The following is a 23,024-nucleotide window of genomic DNA, read 5'->3' as shown; positions in this document are numbered from 1 at the left end:
TGAATATTTAGATTGTATTTTTTCCTTAAACCGTATTCAATCTAAGTTGAGAGAAATGATATAGTTAACAGTTAAGAGTTTCTCAATCCTCTTTGCACATGAGAATCTTCAGGAGAAGGCTCTAGGTTATAGGTCAGTGGTAGAACTTATACTTAACTTACACAAGGCCCTGAGTTAAATCCCCAGCACTTTGAATCCAGCTCCCCAAATAAGAATCTTCTGGACAACCTTTAAATTTTTCTTTATATGTTACAAAGCAACAAAATCATAATCTGTCAGAGTAGATCCTATAGATTGGTATTTTTGTGACGTTCCAGGTTATTCCAAGGAAAAGCCAATTTTCAGAATAACTAAATTTCTCTTTAATGAACATTTCATGGTTTGAGGCCCCTTTACATTTTTCTGTAAATATAACACAAATTATTAGTTATCATACATTCATTATGATATTCCATCTTTGGATAGCTTAGATTATTCCAAAGTATATCTATGAATTACCTACAAGGTTCATTCAGAAGGTGAGTCCTCTCAGGTATTTGAAAAAAGCCAACCACAGTGGTCTTGATGGTGTTCTTGCCCAGCTATTTTCTCTATGACATGGTTTCCTGGATCCTCATTTATAATTGCATATTTTACTATATTATTGTATATATATTATATGTACTTATTAGTGCAGACTGCCAAAGTTAGAGGAAGGTTTTATGAGATGAAATATAACCAATTATATCTCAGAATTGGGTCACATAGAGTTTGAAAATATTTTAGACAATTTAACTCTTGTAAGACATTTTCTTGTAGTGTCCATGAAAAATTTGGATATCCTAATTTTTATTTAAAAATTTATGCTCTTTCTTCAACATCAGTGTCTTTCCCATTGGTTTGATGATAAAAATCTTTTGATAATAACCTATTTGGTAGCAAATATACACACAACCATAGTTTCTCTATGAGTTTCAATTAATCAAGAAATTGAGGTATCACCATATGGCATTTGAGTGCTGTTCCTTAATGCTAGTGACCATGATTTGACATTATGAACAAAAATGGTAAAGAACAGAATTTATTCTACTTTCTCACATTAGATGTTTTGCATCTTTATTATTCGAACATTCTCACAGTGTATCTCAGCTCTCCAAATTATTTTATGTGTATGTGTTTGGAGAACCTGTATAACAAAATGAAAGTTGTTTTTGTATACACACAAAATGTTTGACATTAGAACAATTAGTATGGAATCAACAAGGGTGTTGTTGATTATTTCCTATTATAATAATGCTTCTGATTCAAAATCATATAAATAATATATCTTGAGAGGTTCCTCTCAAGAAAATGGAAAGAATTTTATTATGCCATACATAGTATATTGGTGGAGAGATATATTTTCACTTACCTCTCCCGCTGTATCATTCTAGATGAAGTAGTATAAATGGATTTGGGTTCTTTTAAAACTCTAATGATTGAACATTCATAGATGAAATAGAAACTTTTGTCTAAGAGACAAAATGCTTTTGTTCAGAACAGAGAATGGGGAGTCCATTTACTACCCATAGAAGCTCAGGGGCTGTTTAACAGCATTTTGGCTGTTCAGGTTGTATAATTTTTAAATCTCTTTAATTCCAAAATTATATTTCATGTAATGAAAAGTTCTAATTCATTTGATCGAGCTACATGCTTGCTTTAATTTATGGGTCAGAGAATTTTAGCAATTTTGTGTGAAATGGTATAATACTGTTTTAAATGTGTGAATCGTGTAATTCCATCAGCTTTGTTTTACAATTTGAATTCATGTATTCATTTTTATCATTAGATGAAATTTAAAATCATAATGTTGTTAGTACTAGGCTTATTTTGTCTTTACTTTTAAAGAACAGAATTTTATGTTTCAAGAAATATATATTTTGAACTACATCTCAAAGTAATAAGGTGACTTTTTCAAATATAAATAAGTTTAAGAAAAATAAGAGCTAAACCTAGTTTGAAAATATGTAGTGCTCAAGAATGAGAATTAAATTTGTACTGTTAATTTCTTTTTACAAATATAAAGATACTTAAGATTATATTTCCCATATAATTTTCACTGTTTCCAACAGATACTCTGTATTAATTTGGAAGGAACATTATTAAAATAGGCTTTATTTTTTTTTCCAGTACAGGGGATAAAACTCCCTGGTCCTACAATAGGCTTTCTATTTTAAATATACGACAATGTTCAAAAGGACTCTAAATACAGAGATTTTTCAGTAGACTTTTGAGAACCAGAAACTTAATCATGACCCAATTTTATTTAAGGGAAAATAATACAATATATAAAGAATTTGTAAACTTGAAGTTGTTTTCTCTAGTTTTCCACAAAAAAGTAGTGTATAGAATAGAAAAATAAACAACAAATCTTGAATACTTAAAATATATCAAAATATTCATAACATGTTTCTAGTTTTAGGTTTTTCCTAGTTCTCGGTGACAAAGGTACCGTATAACAGAATTCTTACTCTGATACATTAATAGTAGATGTTTCACAATGTTATCCTCATTTCTTTCCTTTCTAATTTCTCTCTTCCCTTTGACAGGACAATTTTACTCATATTAAGAATGGTGCCCACAAGTTTTTGAGCTCACACTATGGAGAAGGCACTGTACTTTATGTATATCAAGTTGCTTAGCACAGTAATGTAGCAAAGAAGCAAGGACACTGATGTTCATCTCTTGATCTGGGAGGAATTACACAGAAATTAAATGAAATTCTCAAAATTGAGGACTTAAATCCTGATTGGATGCCAAAATCTGCAGAATTTACCACCAGTACACAAAGCAAAGTAATAAAGTCACATTAAGGGAGGTAGAGAAAGGACTTAAGTAAGGGCTTTTCTCACAACATTTTTCTTGAGGAAAAGAAAAATGTACTTTTTTTTTTTTTTTTTGGTACTGGGGATCAAACTCAGGATCTTGCGCTTTTGAGGTAGGTGGCGGAACCACTGAGCTAAATCCCCTGCCCGAAAAATGTACTTTTAAACCCTGGAGAAAATGGTTTGTGTCCTGTAACACCTCCATATCAAAACACACAGAGCTGACTCTGTAGTTTTAGATTCTCCATCTTCAGATTCAACTAACTGCAGAATGAAAATATTGAAGGGAAAATTGTGTCTTTACTGAATAGGTATATACTTTTTCTTGTTGTTACTCCCTACACAAAAGTGTATAACAACTATTTAAATAGTATTTATATTGGATTACATAAGTGCTGCACAGAAGATTTATGGTATGTAGAATCATGTGAGCGCGTTATATGCAAATTCTATGCCATTTTAAATTAGGTCACAAGCATTTGTGAATTTTGGTATCCAAGGAGGGCTCTGAAAACAATTCCCCATAGATAACTGAAAGATGACCACAAATTTAAGCGAAATGTCCGTGGAGCCCTAAACCGTCTTAGGTTAGGAGTTGCACCCTTCTTAGGCTCTGTGTTCATTATGCTCCCTTACTTCCCAACTCTTCCATTAAAGCCCAAGCTGTCTGCTTATTTGCCCAAAAGTTTGAAAATTCATTTTAGTAATGATTCTGTAAATTCAAACCTGCTGTTCTCTCTGCCAAAAATGTCATTTTTAACCTTCATTTTCATTTGCAGGAGCACACTTTTCCCTATAGTGCTTTGTTCATACATATAAAATAGCAAATGCAGATGTAGCCCTGATGCAGTCATTATATAGTTGAACTATTTGAGGTTTAGGCTTTATGATAGCATCGTCTTGAGTTTTATAAACCAGCAGCAGTCTTTCACAGAACCAATCTTTTTTTCATGCTTTCTAAAAGTCACATATTCTTATAGTACACTCATTACGGACATGTGCTGTATATATGAACACAGTGACGTTTCTTTCCACTTTGTTTTCAAAATTCTTAAAGTACATAAACACCATGATATCTGCCTCTCTCTGATAGTTAGTCTTCTGTCAGCTATGGGTAACTCCCCTTTTCCTCATATTTGCTATTATAGATTGAACTAGTGTTCCCTCTAAATTCTGATATTGAAACTGGAAGCCCAATGTGATGGTCTTTGTAGGTAGTGTCTTTGGGAGGTAGTTGCATCACGAGGGTGGAATCCTAATAAATGAGATTTGTGCCTTTTCAAAACAGTCCGGAGAGCTAGCTGAATCTTCACTACATGAGGACAAATGAGTCTGTGATTCCATAGAAGGCCTTTAGCAGAACCTTTCAGTGCTTGCACGCTCATCGTGGCCTTTTGTATTCCAGAACTTGTTTATGCCAAAACCTTAGTCTCTGGTACTCACATTTCGTGTATTCCCATATTACCCATTTAATACCTTTTTCATCCTGTCTTCTTGGGGTAATAGTGAGGCTTCTTTCTTTCTACTTTATAGTAGCTTGAGCTGTCAGTTAACACTTTGAACCAGGTCATTCCTTTGTATGTAATCATCTTGCCTTTCCTAGGCCATTTCATTTAGAGCAAAATAATAAAAAAGCCTTTCAGTAGTTGATAATCTTCCCCGTGTTCATGTCCCTGGCTTCTTCTCTGCTCTTCTTTTCTACTCACTTTCACTTTTACTCACTGTCTCATAGCCATACTGGATTTCTCCCACTTTTTAAATATTCTTAAGAGTATTGCAGCCTTAAGGTCTTTGAATTGATCTACCTTCTTAGGATCTTCCTTGCCAGAGATCCATATATCTTGATCTCTTGTCTCCTTCAAATGTCAAGCCTGTTCTAAACAACCCTATTTTATATTGTAAATATAAATGTGTAACTACTTCTTTTCTTCCTTTCCTGTTTTATTTTCTCCATAGTACTTAACACAGTCTGACACACCATGTGCTTAGCTGTGTTGTACAGTAAGTAATTAATGGACTGTCAGCCCCATAGAGACTGGGATTTTGTTAACCCTGCTCATTTCTAATCCCAGTGTCTGCCTTTTTTTTTAAATGAAAGAATGAAGAAGTATATATTTTGTGAACAAGACATGAAAATAGTATTACTCAGTAGCCTTGAGTAAGAAAAAAAAAACAAAAAACTACAGGCAATTTTAATGACAGTAGTAAGGTTTCTGGAGACATCCAAGGAAAAAAAAAAGATGCTGCAGATTCTTTGCAGAGAAGTGACCATGAAACAGTTAAAACATTTATTTGTTAAATGTGACATGCTCTAGGAGCCACACATCACTTCAGCTCATGTTTACACATTATGTCACTATAACTGCTTAAAATGTAGGGATTTTTAATTGAATTTTATGGCTGGTCTACATTGTTGATAGTAATTTTTATGTTATAGTGTATGAATTTAGTCATAGAAGGAGACAGAAATTTCCATTGATGTAATAAAATATCTATAAAAGCAAAATGGTGTTGCCTTTGTAGTAGCTTATTATATCTCTCTAAATCTCTGAGCATGCAATTATGAATAAATGCATTTTTGAGAAAGAATATTTAAAAATTTAAATAACTTCTTTTAAAACAATAAGAACCAGTGATATATTCATTACTCTGTTATGTAAAGTATATATGTATATATGTATATTTTTAAGGAGGTATTTTGTCTTTAAGAACTACCAAAGTAATATTCTTACAGGTAAACCCTCAAGACTTTCTATAAATGTCCTTATATTATAAATATTTATAATCTAGCAGATGATTTTAATACATAGTATGCTAAATATGTCCAATATTTATGTCATCATTTGGATTTCATTAATATATCTAGAATTAAAAAAGATATGTTTTATATTCTTTCATATTATATGATCTTCTATTAATCATTATTTTCTAATGGCCAACGTAAGTTTTAAACTAGAAATTATATTGTTAAGCTATTTTACAGCAATCAAGTAATTAATCAAAATAGTCCAGATTTTATTTTTCTTAGAAATATATAGAATTTCAAATTTTAAAGAATGCATTGAGTAGTAAAATTCATTGTGAACCAAAACTTCACTTCTTTATTGTCCATAGTTATTAACACTCATTGAAGATATTTTACTGTACTTATTTTACCATGGGAAATGGTGAAGAAAAAATAGGAATGTTTCACTGTTATTAACCTTTAAAATCTCTTAAATTAAGGATTATGATTTTTTTTAGCTCAAAGCACACATAATCTTGCTATTTTCTTTTTCTTCCACATATTCCCACTCAACATCACATTCTTGAATTTTGTAATGGATAACATTCATTTGACATTTTGCAGTCTAAAAATTAAATTTTCATGCTTACTTTGAATGCATCTGGGAACTTAGGAATGAAACTTTGATAGAAATAAAAATGCTACTGGGGATATTATTGATTATCCAGAATGTGTGGCTTTCATTTATCAATTAAAACATTAGCTGAGTCATCTGGAAGTGGGGTGATATCTATTCTTTCAATCATATAATAGATGGTTTGGATCCACTGCATGCAAAAACTTTTAGATGATCGTAAGATGTTAGACTAAGCATTCGATTTGGTTTTCTAGAATCTAGAAAGCAGAAAAATATTTTCAAGATGAGATGATTGAGTCAAGGACACTGTATGTTTAAGACTGAAACAGTAATATTTAAAACTACACTTCTCTTCCCTTAATTCCTATGCTTTGTCATTTCACAGTGAATAATAGCCCTTGTGAGGTAAATATTTTTTTATCAATTGTTTGACATGTAGTTAATGAGCTTTCTTTAAGAAACCTGACAGAAAATTTTGTGGTCTTATTCTTCTTGTCAGAAGTCATATTAGAGTAATATTTAACTACTAAATTAATATATAATTGGGTATCCTAAATATCCTAAAATGTTATCAGAAATCACAGCATTGTCAAAGTGTGGCCCCAGGACCAATAGAACAAAGGGTCCCTAAACACTTTCAAGGTTTTCAGGAGAATGAAACTCTTTCCAGAATATTACTAAGACATATTTTAAAAATCTGCATTTTCTCATGGGTAAGTGGTGGAGGATTGTATAGGCTATGTGATTTGACATTGCATAATTAGTCTATATTTATTGACTAAATATGAAGCGAATGTGAAAACTCAGATGATTTTTTTCAAATCAACCATTAGAGAGCTTTGCAAAAGTGTAAAAGTAAATGCTTTGGTTCTCTTTATACTTTTGGAAATATGCATATTTCCCATAAACTATGTGGTTTAAAACTATGAGTTTTCTTTAAAATTACTGTATTTTTTGGTGTTCATGAAGAAAAGAATAAGAAACAGCTTCCAAAGAGTATATCCAACTGATATATGAGACTGTGTGTATGTGCTTTTAATAGGTTTTTTTTTCTCTTTTCTGCTTTGAGACATTTCTAGTTTACTGTTTGGCTTCTGAACCCACCCATAGTTTATGTTTTTTAATCTGAACAGCTCTTGTAATATTTTCTTTATATTAATTTCCACCTCTTTAGATTTCCATAGAGGACATTTCTAAAATTTATGTGTAGTATAAACACTTCTTTTAGTTAATTGTAGAAATTTAACACCGACTATATTTACAGCCCCGTAGGTATGGTTGAGAATTTACATATTAAACAGAGTTGCTCTCTGGCATGGTTTTAGAAAATGATCTGTGTTGTTAATTATACCTTTAGCACAAATGTGCAAATGCCATTTACTGAAATGTAAAAAAAGAAAATCATTGATGAAGATAATGATGATGATAATATAAAACATTAATTAATTATGTTGGAAAATTTTGTTTTTTTCAGCATTTGACGATTTATGCTTAATGAGGCTATTAGTTGAAGTTTATTTCAATTATGATATAATTTCTAAACTTGTAATTAGTTTCATAGTCACTTAAGATCTTTTTAGGTGAATCAAACTTCAGTATCAATGAATGCAAAGCTAAATTTCCTAACCAAATTAAAGAAATGTGTATTACAAAGTTTACACTTTTCATAGTGATTAACTTCATTCCTGGAGCGAACTACTGATTTATAGTATATAAAATGAGTATATAACTTGACTTAATGAAAACGATCTGGTCATTCATTTTCCATGTATAACAAAATGAAAATTTCTTATTTTAGAAATATACTATGAAAAGCTGAAAAGAAATAATCTCATGATATTAGTAGTTACAAAGCAATAATTACCAGTATATTACAATTAATATTTTTCCTTTCCTTTAGCAGTTTTAAGGATACTTAAAGCACAGTCCAAAATTGGAGTTGACAATTGCAAATACCAACCAACCAACACAGTAATAAAATCAATACTTACATTTCCCTTGAGGCCACTATTTACTGTGTGCTGCACCATTTCCTTAATGGAATGGCAGTTATGTTTGCAGAAACCTTGTAACTACCATTTTTATGTTTTAACTAAGAGCAGATTTCTCAAAGAAGTATGAAAAAGGAATTCTTCAGTTACTATTAAAAACTGTCATAATCATTTAGCGGGTACCGTGTGTGTAGAGAAGGCGGTCTTTCCTTTCATGTATCGGTTAGATTCTCTTCAGCATTTCATAGGCAGTGCTAACAATAACATGCTTTGATGACTTCATTATGATAGACATTTCCTTAATATTTAAACCTTTTACTATATACATGTATCTTGCTAAGTTTAAATGAACATATTATAAATTACTAGGATTTTCTTTGGGCACTGAATTTTGAAAAAGTAATAGGAAGGAGAGTGAGGAAAATTAGCAGCTTATTTATTCATCCCAGGAAAATCATTGCCACAGTGTGATTAACACTGTGATTTACTAATTTCACCCACTTGATATTTCTTTTCTTATTGTTATGGTTGGATAATAAGTTCCTTTTGATGGGGTTCAGTGTTTTGTGCTGTTTCTAATGAAAAAAAGCCTTCAGAGTTAAACTCACTGTTATATTTATTTTTTTTTGGGTGTAATTTTCATTACATTTGAAATTATCTATGGTCTTTTTACATTCATTCTTTGAAGCAGATTTGTATTTTACTAGGATTTAAACAAGGTGTAAAATCAATTAATCTCCATATTTATTTCTGCCTTTAGACTAAAAGTAGTAATAGCATAGGATTCATTCAAGATGGAAGACTACGGGCCATCTTCAGAAGGATTTTATGCACGACCAAACTTGGTTTTATTAGTAATTTTACAAACTAAAAAAGAGAAGTGGTGTGAACAGAATTCACAGCCTTTTTTAAAAGGACATGTTTTGAAGCAGGATATTGAAAATAAAGTCTATTGGCCAACTCTAGCCTTTTTACATGATGATGTCAGCAACTGTTTAGTGTGATAAAGCCACAGTATTTTCATGACAAAGAAAATTCATATCCATATCTTTAATAAATGGAGCAAAGAAAAAAAAGGTTTCCCTGGTAGATTCACATGTTCCCATCCAAACCTTTGTAGCTTCTCCCAAACAGTAAATATTGAGAGTGAGGTCGGAATGAATGTGGGGTTGAATTGAAATTAATCGCTGAAGTTATTACTTATGGTGTCACACATATTCCATATTCAGGCTTTTCACATGAAGCTTTGAAGAGCCCTACAGGACCAACCAAATGTAATTGATACAGAATCATTGCTGAGCAACAGCTGCGGGAGCAAGGTGCTGCAGCTTTTACTTTAATCTACCTTTCTTTCTGAGAGTTTATTATGTTTTTGATTTTATTCTTTTGTAGATCAGGGAGCTATCTTTTTTATGGAAATTAATCTTTTTAGAAGATTTGTACTCTCTTTTTCAAACACTAATACATTCATTCAAGTATCCTATTATTCAGATCCAGCTGGCTTTTATCTGGTGATATTTACTTCAAAAAGCCAAGTTAAATGGTATCATAGATTAATTCTCAGGGCATAGGAAAGCTTTTTCAGAGGAAACATGATTTGGTAATTATGTAAAATATCATAATAAAAATCACAGAAAATGTCAGAAATGTGTTGTATGACCCATCATCATAGAAAACTTCGAAATGTTGTTTCTCTGAATATGTGGTAGTCGGTGTTCATCATAAGGTTTCATTACTATCAAGTATTGCATATTCCAAAAGTTTCCTTTGAGTTTCAGCGAACTCTGTCATGAATTTTAGGTTTCTGTTCTTCGCTCACACAAAGCAATGAAACTTCAAAAGGGGCATTATCCACTGCTATCTCTTACATAAATCAAACTGGAAATAAGACACATTTTACAATTCAATTTAAGATCCCACTGAGACAATAATGTTGCAAGCTGTGCATTTTGCAAAGTAATATAGTAATGTCTAGTTTGCATTTTTGAAAAACCAAATTAATCACACTTTATTGAATACGTTAGAGCAAACCTAAAATTCATCTATTATTAAAAACTTGTGCAACGAACACAAACTATATTTTATACATAAAGGACAAACTCATTTATTCATTAGGATAAAACACTTGGAGTTTGCATTTTGTAACTATGAAAGAAATGACATTTGCTGTTGGGGCTGTTTTGAATTTTTAAAAGCAGTCTGTGCATAGTAAGCTGCTTGAAAATTTATTTTAGCACATTAAATTGCACTACTTTTAACACTCCCATATAAAAATAGAAGTTAACCTAAAAACTTTGTATTATGAAAACAAAAATCATTGAAATAAGTGGTATATTTAGAGAGTGATCTTATACAAATTTAAAAACTTATATCACATATTTTAGAGGTAATAAATTTAGTATAATATATCAATACAAAATAATATGATCATTTTTCATTTTTATGAGAAAAGGAAAAATTCTTTCTGGGTATTATGAAGGTTCATCATGCTCTATGATTCTATTAGGCTGAAGAAAGTAAGTACTTTCTGCATGTATCTATTATTGGGCATCACTTAGAAACTATTGCCTATATGGTATATATGTATTATACACAGTGATTTTTGAAAATTCAATGTTGAAGAAACCTAGTAAATATAAGACTTGTGAGTAATGAAGAATAGTAATGAATAGAACAATAGATAATAAGCCTAAGATGTGTATTTTGCTGGTGCATATTTTTCAATATCTGGGTAGTAACCACTCTTTTCCTCTCTGCTGATGGGTATAATATTCTGTATGATAACAGTTATTTGAAGTGGTAGAGAACAGTAATATATATGCTGTACTGAATAGAGATAGTATTAAAACACATTCTCAGATTTAACTTTGCTATAAAAAGAATAAAGCCAATCTTGTTACATTTCAAAGATTTCATTATTAAATTTTGAATTTTGAGAGTGTGTTCCTTTTTTACCACCTCATCTTGTGTGCTCAGGCAGTGTCTGTGGTTTCCAACCACCCTGAATCTGGAAAAATCTCTTCTTGCTTTCCAATAAGACCTCTGCATTGTGTTCTCCTAGTCACCAATAAACTGTCACCCCGTGTCAAGGTAGGGTAAAGTATATTTATATACAAGCTTCAAACAAGTTATGTTAGCTTCCTTCTTTTAAAATGAAACAAAATAAAATGAAACAGAACAAAAATGAGTGCATTCCAGAAGGTTTATAAACCACTGACTTCAGACACAGAGTATGCAGGAGCCACTCTCATAATTTTGTCATGTCTAGCTCTAGAAACTAATTTGTTCCTCAGTCATCTTCTTAAAATACATTAATGGTAGAGAACACAAGATTTTTCCCGCTATTTTATCAATTTTCCAGTGGCATGAAATATGAGAATCAGGTTTCGTGCCCTGGTCATATCAATGTCAATGTGGTGGATGACAGAGCTAAGGGTGATTATTCCTGATGATGAGTTCCTTTTCCTCGGTCTGACTCTCTGATACATCACTTTAATCATATCTCTCCCCTGCCTAAGATGATGATCAAACTCATCATCCTGACGTCTGAGAACTTTCATAATCTGGCCCTCACCTCCCTCATTCCGAGTTCTCATCATTCCCTAAAACTAGTGTGCTTACTGCTCCAGCCGCTTGAGCTTCTGTGGCTGTCATCTACTTGGGTCATTTGTGTATGTCTTTGTCTCATCGTGCAGGTTGGACGGTTCTCTGAACCAGCTCTTCTGTGCTGGCCGATGGAAAGGAATTAAGGCCAAAGTTCAGGCCTACATGTCTGTTATTCAAGAGTCTTGTGACCTCAAGTGCTTAATTGCTCTGAACCTCAGTTTTCTCTCCTGTAAAATGAGGAACTCATCACTTCAGCAAAGCCTTCCCTTATTATATCATTTTAACATATACCTTCCAACACTCTTGTTTGCATATGAATACACATAGAAATATAAATTTTGTACATGCAAAATTCCTCATCTTTCTATGGTTAGTACATCAGTCAATGTCACTTTATTTGTTTGCTCATTATTTTTCCAGCCATTTCCCAGCTAGAAAATAAGCCACATGAGGATGTAGATTGTTGTCTGCTTTTGCACTATTTCCCTACTGTTTATAATAATAACCTGGCACATAATAAGTGCTCAATATATATCAATAGAATGAGTAAAATTAATGACTTCAATGTATATTTTGTGCCATAACTCTTGATTCAAATGTTTACAGAAAAATAAATTATATATTGTATAGTAACACACATCACAACACTTGTCTGTAATTTGGGTTCACAAACAAAAATGTTCAACAAAATTTTACTTCTGTTGGAAAATTTTCCATTGGATAATAAACACAAGCACGGTTATCTTCCCCACACAAACACAAACTCAAGACATCTTCCCCCAAAGTGTAAAACAAAATGTTTGCAAACCAAAGTACCACTACATATATATGTATGTGTGTATATATACATATATATATGTATATATATATGTATGTATATATGTATATAATGTATATACATATATATATTCTTCTTAGCTTTTGAACTCTAGCATCCTTTGAATCTAGTTCTAGATAAAAATACATAATTAGCTTATTATATATTGTTATTTTAAAAATTGTGTTTTGTGCTTTTTTCTTTATTTTTCTGTTTTATAGGTCTATATCATAATTTTGTCTGCTGTATTTCTCTTCTTTCTGTCCCTGATTTTCAATATGCAGTGACAGTTTAACTTTAGAATAAATAAGAACATGAAGTATTTTTCAAAACCATCCTATATTTCTCATTGAGAATTGAAAAAAATATATTAATATTAACTAGTATACATAATAAAATGTTTTTCAAGTTAAACTTATAGTTCAGAAGATAATTTAACACAGGTAAAAATCCAGCCTTCAAGGCTGAGGGTAGAATTCAGTGGTGGCATCTAAAACTCAGTATGTGTGAGGCTACAAAAGGAAAAAGGAGAAAATTGAACCTTTTTTCCATCATTAAAGATAATGCTTTTGTGAATTAATTGGATTTAAAATAAATACAGGGAAAGCAGACACTATAGTAGTTTTCACACACAGCCACTAAAGAACAAGACATTTTGCATTTTTGTTTATTAACACAATTACAATTGTTTTTGAAATGTTCAAACATATTTATACTAACATGCAGAATGTACTCCAAATATTTCTTTGTCAGAAGCAGCTTTCCATAAGGAGCCCATAGAGCAAAATTTAAAAGTTCACCAGAAGAAAACAATTTCCATCATTTAAACTTAAGAAGATCATTTAAACTTAGGAAGGTTCTTGACTATTTTGTTTTGAAATGCTCATGTCGCTAGCCCTGGTGGTGCATGCTTGTAATCTCAACACTCAGGATGCTGAGGCAGGAGGATCACCAAGGGGTGGCACTGCCAGCCTGGGCTACATAGTGGATTCAAGGCTTGAACTACACAGTGAGACCTTGTTTCAAAGAATTAAAAAAAGGGGCAGGAGTCACCAAGGGGTGGCACTGCCAGCCTGGGCTACATAGTGGATTCAAGGCTTGAACTACACAGTGAGACCTTGTTTCAAAGAATTAAAACATAACTGCTTAGTGCACTTTCCAGAGTTCTATGTTACTTTGAGAGTGATGTTTTACATAAAATTATAAGATGTGTTTGCACACGTGACCTCTAGTGCTAGACTAGGATCATTTAGATGATGCTGGTCCTAGCAGTGCCAGATATAACAGCGTGAAGGAATGTACATGACCGAGCAGGAAGAAAGTAGAAAAGGCACAGTACTTTAATATTTGAGGAAGTATTGAAATTATTGAAGGCAGATTTTGTGATCACAAGGGAAAATAACAGATAAAAGAATAAAACTCTATCAAGGAGAGCAATTTTATGATCAAATGGGTTTTTAGAGTTCAATAATTAAGAGCTTTGCTAAAAGTATTTTTAATAGATTTCTCTTTATATCAAAAATACTTAAAGTATAATAGCCCCATGAGTATTACTGCTGAAAAATATAAATTGAACTGATGTTATTTTCTAAGGTGTAGAAAAAAATCCTATTTGAGTTTGATAATTTTAGAAAAAAATGACCATTTCATTCTTCATCACTAATATTTTTCCCAGGCCTTTTAAATAAGAATCTGGGGAAAAAAAATATTGGAGAGGAATGAGTGTGACGGATTTAGCCAAATACTACCTTCAGAGTTTTTTGGGTTTTTGCACTGTTGTTTTGCTTTATTTTATTTTGTTTTGGAGGGAGTGTGTGTGTGTGTGTGTGTGTGTGTGTGTGTGTGTGTGTGTTTCTGAGACAAGGTCTCAATACCTAGTCCAGGCTGGCCTCAAATTCACTAGGAAGCCTAGCCAGACATGAACTTGTGACCTCCTGCCTCAGCCTGAAAGTGCTGGGATTATAGGTGGTCTTCACAGCTCACATCACTTTAAGGGTTGTTTCTTTTATGAACTTAACACCTATGTTTAGCACTTTATTTTGACCATGAATTATTGCATAACCTTAGGTAGGTTGCATATTTCCTTATATTCTTCATTGGCACATTATTGTTATAATAATTGCGCTAGACAATATTTAAAATTAAAAAAAATGAGTAACATTAAAATTTTGCTTTATTCCTTCCCATGCAAGTTGATATTGTCAGAAAAGTCAACCTTCATTTAAAAACATTTATTAACATTTTTCTTATTCTAATTCACATTATAATAGCAATCTGTACAAGAATACTGAAGTCATTTATTCTTGGGATAAAAGCTAGTGCTTATATTTAATTTTTAAATTGGAATGTAAAGACAAAAATAGAATTTTCCATACTGCTCCTAATCTTCCTAAGTGTTTTTCTCCTTGCCAGCAACCAGAATTTTATTGGTCATTTTGACCTTGAAAACCAACTCCTTTGCCTGCCCATGAAAAACTGATGAAAAGTGCTTGAATAGAATGTCTTCACTATGCATAAAAGAAGTCATGGAAAGAATGATTTGATTTCATATAAACAGTAGCTTTCAACAAGTCTGTCATCTGCATGTAATCTACACTATAATATAATATTATTTCAGTGATCCTTCAAATGCGCTGAGTTCTTCTCTGTTATATGTAGTCCTTCCATTTGAAACCACAGCTCTCCAAGATCTAAAGGGGAACTCATAATTACTGGATACTAAAACTAAGTATCCCCTTACAAGTTATATTATGGCACCTTTTCAAATTATGCTGAATTGTGTATATATGTTTTTTGTCTCTGTTTAGGCTCTACTTTAAAGAGTAGTTAGGATTATTACATTTTTAAATTCAATCATATTATGCATTAATTCATTCAGTACTAATTGAGGACCCAAGAAATGTCAGGCATTCATTTATTCATGTTGATTATCTTATTAAAAATATTTCATCTTAAAAGAAGTAAGACATATTAAATGGATTAATACAGCCCTTTGTATTAAGAATTTATTTTAACTTGTTTAAATTAAACTGTAGGAGTCGGAAACCAATATCTGCTTATTCTTGCCCAGTCTTCCAAATTAAAAAAAGAAAAAAAAAATCTATCCAGCTCAAATTATTTGAGATTTGTTCTGTGGTTCATAGTAGAAATGCACTTAAATGGAAATACTTTCATTCTTTCCATGCCTTCTTAAAGTGTCATACCTTCATCTATCAAGTAATGATTTCCAAATCTTCTCTAGGCATCTACTTTTTTCCCAAAATATTAGTTACATATTTCTAGTAGGGGGTTGTCAATTTCTACCTAATTCATAGTCAACTGGCCCAAAATTGATTTTTAATTTATTGATTAAAAAATCTGATCTTCCTATGGATATGTGGCTGATGAATTCAGAATTCTGTGATTCAAATCTTGGAATGAGTCAAATTAATCTTTATATTATTAATGTGAATATGGGTCTACCTCAAGATTTTTCAAGATTCTTTTGAGAAAGCTTAACACAGTGTCTGACCCATTGGAAGTACATGATTCATGTAAGTGTCCTCCTCAGCATCATCAACACCATTTCTTCGTGAATGAAGCCACCAAACACCCAGTTGTTAACATACACGGGCAAGTCATCTTTCACAGTTTACTGACTGCATCTCCGTTTGTATCCAAATGATTACCAGGTTCTATCAAGTTTACTTCCAAAATGTCAAGTGGATTTCCTATTCATCTTTTACATCCTTAATTCCAGTTACAGAATAAAAATAATGTAAACACATGTTCCATTTGTGTTCCTGCTTTCCATAACTTGCTCATTTACAAAGCTCATAACTGATTTTTTTAATGTATGTTGATGTCTATCACATATGAATGTAGGAACTGATTTGCTTTTGTAGCTTTTAGCACAGGAACCCAATGAGACTTTTATCTTGTTAAATCCTGGGGATACAATGACAACAGAAAAAATTTAGGGTGGGGATTTAGCTCAGTACTTCTGCCTCCTGCCTCACAAGCCCAAGGTCCCAAGTCTGATCCCTGGTACCAAACAAACAAAACAAAACAAGATAATAAAAAACACATATACTTAACTCTATGGAGCCAAAATTTTTGAAGCTTTTTCTTAATAGCACCTTTAAGCTGTAGAAGACCTTAAGCAAGGGAACAACAGTAGAAAGTTGTGCTTTAAAATAATGGTGAAACTTGATGCAGATTACAATAGTCGAGAGAGAAGTAGAGTAGAAATAAATGATGTAGATGAAATCAACCAGATGTGAAAAAGAACTGAACGTTAGCGATGTCCAGTAAGAAAGGTGGACCTAAGAATGATTCTGAATTTTACAACTAGTAGATAACATTATTCTTTAAGGATAACCAGGTCTATGAGGGGACAAATTAATGCTTAGATCCATACATATGTGAGAAATTCAGATAATTCTTGTGAACGTGCCACCCCATCTATGAGAGTGTTGTAACTTCTGGGAAATTTAATATTAATGCTGCCTCATATAGGAAAGAAATTTCTCAATTTCAATACAAATACATAAAAACTAAAATGTTCTATAAATCAATGAAAATTAAAACTGATTTTAACTTGCCATGATCAAAACTTAACACAGAAACATAAGATTATTAACTTTTTATGACTTTACATTTATTATTAACAGTATAGAAAGTATAACTTGAAATTTTATCTAAGTCTGTATCTATGGGGAAATTACAAAATCAGGTAGAATGTGTTTTAATTCACTTTTTTTGTCTAGTCAAGAATAATCAAACATTGAATGCAAAATTTACAAATACTTGGCATTGGTAATGAGAAAGGCTGAAAGCAGCTTTATTATGAAGAACTGTATTATTATATATATATTTTTTTTGTACCAGGGATTGAATTTCGGACTTTGTGCTCGTGAGGCAGGAAGCAGTACCACTGAGTCAAATCCCTGGCCATACTATATTCTAGATTATAAAGCTTTTGCATGTGCCGAGTATGATCATTTCTGTACTGCCAACTGTCTATAGTAGAATTATTCTTGAGTTGTGAAAATTAACCAACCTGTTTTCAACTCTTCACAAAATCATATGGCTCTAACAGTCACCTTATATTCTATATTAATAAGACCCTTAAATATTTAGTCAATGCAAGTCAATTTGGCCATTATTTTTATTCCTGTGTTGAATCCCATGCGATTCTTTTATCCAGTCTGAGCATGCATATTATTTCCATTGTTTTGGGAATCTATTTTACCTGGTTAACACTTAGAGCATGGTGCTAATGAGTCCAAAGACAGCAACAACATCAAAAACTAATGTGATTTGTGATATAATTATCTCTTTCCTCTACATATGTAGTATTTGACCTTCTATCTTTATAATTATAGCTTTTCTTCTTTTAAATTGCATCAGAACTTTCTAAAATTTTGTATGAAATAAAAGTCCATAAACTACTGTATTCTGTGCAAAGCAATTTATTCTAATAGTTCAAAACTATTAAAGTTGGAACTTCTCTATTTTCAGTTTTCTAATGTGGTTCCTCTTTTCCATAATTCTCCAAAGATTCTTAGGAAAAAGCTCTAATCGATTTTTAGTAATATCTGCCTATTCATTATGTAACTGTTAAATATATTTCATCTGGCATAAGTAACTTGAAAGTTGGCCTTATTTTGCAATTTTTTTTCTAATCTTTATAGTTCAACAGCCATTAGCTATGATGAAGAATATTAAAAAAAATTAAAAATAAGGAGTTCTAGTTTCCATTATTTCATGTGTCACTTTGGGTAGTGTGTTAACTTATTCCTGCTTTCAACATTAGGAAATATGTAGAGCAATAGAAATATCCTAAGTAGGTGAAGAAATGAGGATTAGCAGCATTCTGATGTGAACAACAACACTAATAGCGCTCATCTTATCACCAATGTAGGAAAAATAAAACAGCTCTGCATTCAAAAGAAAACATCATCAGTAAAATAGAAGTTCCATTGTATAAAAAGATTTCACATGCTTAATTAACAAATATCTTATGCTCAGATAACGTAGTAAGGTTTAATTAATGAAAGATAGCCAAAGAAAATATATCCCATTATTTTTGGAAAGGAACATATTTCCCTAAATGATATATTTATTGGTAATGGAGTAATTAGAATTCACAGTACTATTCTTTCCCAAAAAATAAATAAATAAAACAAATCTGTCAGAAGTTAAACCAAGTAATTTTGGTAACATGACAGCCAAGTAGTTAAGTTTTCTCACAGTACTACCAAATCAAACATGGTATGTGTACAAATATAAATTTTAGATTTTGGAAATAGCTTACCTACTCAGTGAGCAATATTTTACAATACCAATTAAGTGGCAGATACAGTGTTTTCTTGGTTAAAATGCTGTACTTAATTAATTAGTGGCACAATTAAAAATGTTCCAGTTTAGCTGGGATATAGCTTAGTGGCAAAGCTTGAACTTAAAATGGGCAAAGCCATAGATTATATCCTAAGCACCTAAAGAACAAAAGGCAAAGATAATATACACTTATATGAGTTAAAATAAATTTAAAAGTTAAAAATATTTCTTCTGTTCACATTGAATATAAAGCAATTTAACAACATCAAACTAAAACTCTATAGATTTCAACAAACTATACGAAAGTAGGTCAGTTAGGCTTAGGTAGTTAGCCAAAAAAACAAAGTAAAAACTACACTATGTGAAAGACCTGTTTCTAATATTTATGTAAAATATTAGCATCAATGATGACACTTACCTCATTTTTATTAATTGAAACTAATCTACTAAACATAACATTTATTTTCACCTACCTCTGAATTAACAGCTGAATAGGACCCTGTAACTAGTATTTGCCTTTACTCAGTAGTCGTGTTTTTATTGTTAAGATGGAGTTGACAGCCTTCTAAGTGGTCTCCAATGGTATGAAGTAGGAGTCTGCTCTTGCCATCATTTTCATTGTAAACTAATCTTGACAATGTCAGGTTCCTGTCACAATCTATCAGTGTCACTCACTAAATAGTGCTGTGACCGTTATTCCCTTTGAGATTTGCCTTCTTTATCAGGGTCAGCCTGTGGGAAAATCACAACTAGAGACATGTCACCCATATACAAAGTATTGTAATATTCAAATATACTTTTACTGTTTTAACACATGATGACTTAAAAGGAATTTTTTACAAGTCATTCTGATTTTGTATGGAATTATTTATAATTCATTCTATCCACAATTTATTTAAAAGTAGTGTGTCTTACCTTTTGGATTTAGTTAGGAATGATAAGAATGAATTAAATAATAAATGTAATTATTTTGACTAGGATTAGAATTGCTGCCACTCATGTACACAAAATTCATTTTTTCTTTGCATTTCTATTGAGGTAAAACTATCACTATTCCTCCCCAAAACACTTTTCATTTCCTTTACTACCAGAAATTGTTGCAAAAATTTAAGTAATCATCTTTCTTCTTATAATAATTGGTATCTCTGCATTCAATCTTTTTTTTGCATTTTATTTTTCTTTTGTAGCAAAACTTTTATTAGTGAAAATTCTCTTATTCATAGAATTGTTTTCTTTGAACTTTTGTCTTAATCATTTTAAAGTTTCAGTTAATTTGTGAAAGAACATTTCAAATGTGGAACATTTACATTTTCCACGTATTTCAGTTTATTTTTAAGAACTAATTGCTAAAGTGTGGTTTATAGTGCAGCCATGTTTCTTGTAGGTTGCATTAGGTAAGATTACATAATAGGACAGTAAATAGAATCTCTCCTTTGTTCCCTTACAAGAGCAAAAGTGCCAGATACTACTTATTTTAAAGAAAGTAAAAAACAGTTGGTCCTTATTAACAGCAGCGGAGACAGCATTGTTATCTTAAAATATCACGCCATATTCCAGGAACATGAATGTCTGAATGTCTTCCTCTTTTCATCAGAGGGGGCTACCACAGGGAGAGGAGATTTGCTGAAATCATCTTAGTGAAGAGATAGTGTGTAATGAGTAGGTAATCTTTTTTTAGTGTATTTCCTCATTGTTAAAGGTAAAGAAGGTGGAGTTCCAAGGGATTTACTCAAGGACTGCAGGTGCCTGTGCATATGTCATCCCTGGATTTCTCCTTTGATGTGAACTGCTGATCTGTTATCTATACATATTTGAGCCCATAAGACTGGAGAGCAGTAGCAGAGTGGAGAAAGAAGACATCCTTAAATCAAGAGAATCTACGTACAATATTTCAGTAGGAGAAGTATAGAGAAGCAGTGGGAGCTTAGAGAACTTAGCAGAGCTTGAGCTAGAGATTTCCACTGTTGGGGACTTGTGCACATAGGAGGTTATATTTACTAATGGCATGGGGAGACAGATGAACATTCACTATACTGGATTTGTAAAACTCAAACTATAACAGATCATGAAGGTACAGAAAAGGGAAATGTGACAAAAATAGTTGAAAAAATATATAATGTCATATATATGTATATACATTTTTTTCTCTATATATCCAAAGCACCTGAAATTACACATTTCACAATGTTGTAATGAGCATGTCTTTTTCTGAATGGCCTTTTTTCATTTCTTGCTTATTCATGTTAATAGAAAAGAAGGATATTATAAATAATGAAAAATCACTTACAGCTGACTCGGTGATATATTGTATATTTTTCATCAGACTTAGTTTCTTAATTGCTCTATTCCCAAGTGAGTTCACAGCACGAGTATTTAAAAAAATGATGATTGGTGGAGATGTCTAGGAGCTTTTTATAAAGTGAGCAATCCAATCTAGTATTAAAAACTTGCTATGGAAAATTCACATGTGGATGATTGATATTTACCTATATGAAAAGGACAGATATCTTGTAATGCAAAAGAGAAATTAAATAAGTAGTATTTTATCTATCATCTCTTTTCAAAGTTATTTAACTATAATTTCACACTGTGCTTTATATCTTAAATTTATATATCAAATTTCACACATTTTATCGATGAAATATGTAACAAATGGTTGCACATCCTTTGATAAAGGCATTGTAAAGTGACATCTAAAATAATTTACCATAAAATCCTTTAGACATATACATTTGAAAAATGAACATATGTATAATTTTTGCATATCTGGCTGCTAATATTATCCAAAAATTTATGAGTAGAAGAATGAGGTTTATAAATTGGTGAATTATTATCACAGTATAGAAGCAGACTAGAGAATTTTCTTTTATATGAGTCATTTCTGTATGAAGCTATAAACTTTTTTCAAGCCAAAAGCTGTCATAGATCCTTATAAAATAATAAAGATAATAAAGATATCCACTTTAATTGATTTTTTCATTGTTTAATAAAATTGCTTTGTTTGATTGCTGAAGGATTTGAATTGAGTTTTCATTACCCACTTCTGAACAATTTACTCTAAGATCCAGACAGTATTGAGCTAATGAGTTTGAATTTATATTGAAACTTAACTGTCTTCATGAAGTAAATGGAAAGAAATCATGGCAGTACCTAAGTATTCTTCATTAAAAACTATGTCGCCGAGATTTTTTACAATGAGGCTTTTAGTGGAGATAAAGCATTAAATTGGAGTTTTACCAACTTTGCTGTTTTCACGCATGCTCTATAAAACTGTGGTTTCTTCCTTTCTCTTCCTCTTCCTCCTCCTTCTCTCTTGCTCCTCCTCCTCCACTTCCTTCTTTTTCCTCTTCTACTTAGAAAAAGAAAAACTATAAGCTAACAGGGATATTATAGACTTTTAAAAAAGGATGGTTTTATATTCAACAGATTCTGTTACAGAATAAATTAACGTTGGTTTGATTTGAAGATGTGTCTAAATTGAAATGCTCTGTAAACATTTTCTAAGGAGTGTCCTACTGAAATATTTAAGGATCTAGTTAAATCCAAGACATTGCCACCAATTTTAAAAAATACAAGCCCACAATGGGATAGTTTTGATTTTGACAGTGATATGTCATAAGACTACATTAATTTCTTTTTGTTTGAAAATCCACGTTTATTTACACACATTAAATATTTTGCTATGACATTATCTTTCACAAAGTTATCTTTTGTGTTCTCTGTACAGTGTCTGACCAAATTGGCTACTTAAAGATTCCATTTTTAGCATTTGTGGTAGAACTGAGTTAAAGACTGTAACTCTGGGTGGTAAGTAGCGTACCACTGACTACCAGGATAGCTTTGCATTTTATAACCATCAGTGTACTTCAGTTTCAAGAACTCATTATCTAATTACATAACAGAGCCCATTTAACATTAAGCTTGGGAGTGGACTCCAGAAATAGGTTGAATGTTACAGAAATATTCTTTGTCAAAGACTTGTGATCTTATCTGAGAAATAAGGGAAAAGAAAATGCAGTTTAGAGGAAATGTACTTCCCTCAGCTCATTACCCTGGAAATCTGTCTGTCAATATCCAAATGTGA

At 31.7% G+C, this 23,024-nt stretch overlaps 1 protein-coding gene across 1 annotated transcript in view; it reads left to right on the top strand.

The window, feature by feature from the left end:
• The window catches only part of Dach1 (dachshund family transcription factor 1), a 394,219-nt gene that overhangs the window by 242,938 nt on the left and 128,257 nt on the right, over positions 1-23,024 (top strand). The gene's annotated exons all lie outside the window — the stretch shown is intronic.

Source organism: Fukomys damarensis, unplaced genomic scaffold (assembly GCF_012274545.1).
Source record: "Fukomys damarensis isolate Sample0158 unplaced genomic scaffold, DMR_v1.0_HiC HiC_scaffold_6, whole genome shotgun sequence".
Classification (NCBI taxonomy): domain Eukaryota; kingdom Metazoa; phylum Chordata; class Mammalia; order Rodentia; family Bathyergidae; genus Fukomys; species Fukomys damarensis.
This window is presented reverse-complemented; position numbering and strand designations above follow the sequence as displayed.